At 40.0% G+C, this 2,945-nt stretch overlaps 1 pseudogene; it reads right to left on the bottom strand.

The window, feature by feature from the left end:
- Nucleotides 1-730: 730 nt before the first annotated feature.
- LOC105743334 lies at nucleotides 731-1,090 on the bottom strand (annotated as a pseudogene).
- Between the last annotated feature and the right edge of the window lie 1,855 nt (nucleotides 1,091-2,945).

Consider the following 2,945-nt stretch of genomic DNA (forward strand, 5'->3'; position numbering starts at 1 on the left):
TAGAGATAGATAACCTGACTGACTTAGGCATCTAGGCTACCATCCTCTTTCAAAGCATGATAAGAAAATTGCATGTGGTATAATTTTCATTTGTTATAGTGGTTGAAAGTAGCTAAAATGACAAAAATATATTTTAAAAAATATAAGCAATAAAGCAATAAAGAACTTTTATGTTAGTGTTACAAGACTAAAATGAAGCAATAGTGAGAACCTACAGAACTAAGTATAGAAGTAGTTACTTTTGCCCAAATAGTGGTTTATAATGCCAGAAAATTTGAACTTGCATGTTGAAAAACTTGTGAGTCTAGAAGGACAGAAATCACAGCTCAGACTCACCAGAAAGTAAGAAGACTGGTAGGAAATATGCCCTAGACAAAACTAGGTATCCTAAGAATCATAACTACTGGACAAGTGCAAACCACACATGTACCCTGTTGACCTTTCTCCTGAGTTTATACTGTCTAGGAAAAGTCTAATTGTAAATTTAAGAGGGTTCCAGGATAGGGGTAATCTAGGTTCCTGGCTAAAGCAAACACAAGTTTATTTTTATTAATCTGTTTCAAGCTTTATTTTCAGACTTCTCCAGCTCAATTGGCTGCAAAGAATGCATTGTATACAAGGAAAAACTGAAAAGAGCTGCAGTGTCCAAGGGGCTTGGGATTAAAAATATGAGAGATCTAGATTTTATCAGATCCATAAACAAAAACAATTTTAAAAATCAGTCATAATGTAAAATAGCAGCTCCCAGCAATATCTTCCAAATTTGATCTTTTTCAGAAGCTGACTTAGTTCAGTTTGCCTCATTCTTAGAAGCCTCATCAAAATTCTCCACAAGATCTGGAACCTCATCATCATCCTCTTCTCCAGTAGCAAGCGGTGCTTTTCCATCCACAGATTGTTTGGGCAGAGCTTCGGCTGTTCTCCTTAAGCTAGTCCGACTGTCTACACCAAGCTGGTTCAAGATGCTGGGTAGCATTTCTGTCAGTTGTTTTGTCTCAGCATGGCGTGTAATGGTGAAAGTGTTTGCTGTCAGAGAATCCTGAACTTTTGGGTTGTTGAAGTGGATAAGTGTTCCCTGGTTTGCAAACATATTCACCTCTTCAATACCAGAGCTATTGTTTACTCCTAACTTCTTTAATGAGAATTGAAGTTTTTTTTATCATACGTTGTGGCTGGTCCATGAACCACGTTCTTCTTTCTGCGAACAGCTCCTTTCTCACCAATATGCACTTGTGCCTGCAGTTTCGTGAGCTTTTCTGATTCCTGATAGTTTCTTTCATCTTGTTGGGGTAGATATGGGGCATCGTGGGGGACTAGGGCTGGGGCTCAGGGGGTCTTGGGTAGACCAGCTGAGATTAGGCACACATAAGCGGGGACCCAAGGTGGAAGCTAGAGGGAGGGCGGAAGTCTCAAACACAAATTTTGAAGAAAGACACCTTTATTCTGAGTTTCAACCTTGCTCCTACAAATAATTTTCAAATGCACTGGCTAGCACGTGAAAACCTATACAAAAGTAAACAACAGAAATAGACGCTCAGAAATTTTAAATATTAGACTCATCCGAGACACTTTAGAATGATGCTTACTGTGTGTAAATAAATGGAGTGGAGTGTTCTACAGTTTGATATTTTTAAGAAGAGTAAAATTATGATTTAAAATCTATGACTAGGTGCTGGAGAGATGGCTCAGTGGTCTAAAGCACCCACTTAAAACAAGCTTCGCAAAGCACAGGGACCGCGGTTCAATCCCCCAGCACCACATGCCAGCCAGCCCCGCCCCCTGGTGGGCTGAGCTGGCCACACACACACACACACACACACACATAAATAAATAAAAGTAAAAAAAATCTATGACTGTATTAGCCAGCTTTCTCACCACTGTGACAAAATACAATACTTAACATAACTTAAAGAATGTGAGGTTAAATTTGGCTCATTGTTTTGGGAGATCTAGTCCATTACCAGCTGGTTTGAGGATAGAAAATTCATGCTTGCAGGGTTTGCTAGAGCAAAGCTGCTTAATTCATGGTGACCAGGAAACAGCAGAAAAACAGTACCAGAGAAGAATTACACAAGAACAAGATAAGACTAACAGCACATCTCTATGTCCTATCCACACAGCCCCAGAAGTGTGTTCCTAGAACTGCTGGTGTGCATACTCGAGCCAACCATGTTGACAATACACTTTAATAGCTACAATAACATAATGTTCAGTGAGATTTTATAATTTTTAATTAACACACAGCAGTTATACATATTTATGAAATATACTACGGTCATTCAGGCAGGTGCTTTTGCAACTGAGCTATATCCCCGGCCCTATTATAATTCAATATATGCAAAAAAGTGCAATGATCAAATAAGGTCATTATCATTATTTTGTATTAGAAAACTTCGAACTCTTCTACTTATTTTGAGATGTTAGTATGAACTTTTCTTTTTGTATTTTTAGGGAAAGGTCTACAGGGTGATCAATGTCTCACAACTAGATTGAACGCGTAGTGATCCACCTGTTTACAGCCTCCCAAGAGCTGGAATTACAGGTGTGCGCCACCACGCCCAGTCTCAATTGCTGTCTCAGCATGCCCTGGGAGTGGGGTCTACACAGCAGGCCTGGAGGATCGAACCCCTGGCCCCTGAACCCGCTTGTAGGCACTTTAATCTGCTGAGCTATTTGGCTGGCCATTGGTAAGAACTTTTTTAATTCTTTTTTTTTTTTTTTTTTTTTGCGGAACCTGGGATTGAACTCAGACCCTTGCGCTTGCCAGGGAAGCACTTATTCTACCGAACCATCTCCCCAACCCCCTTTTTTATTCTTGACCACATATTGTCTCTATTGACTTCTTGTCTTGCCCTGGCAAATGGGTTGTTGGATAGGGGACTAACAACGTACCTCAATCATGAGAGTAGCCACAATTGATTCAAATGAAATCAGAGCCTGGGAAC

This window comes from Octodon degus, unplaced genomic scaffold (genome assembly GCF_000260255.1).
Source record: "Octodon degus isolate 3935 unplaced genomic scaffold, OctDeg1.0 scaffold00117, whole genome shotgun sequence".
In the NCBI taxonomy this organism is placed as follows: domain Eukaryota; kingdom Metazoa; phylum Chordata; class Mammalia; order Rodentia; family Octodontidae; genus Octodon; species Octodon degus.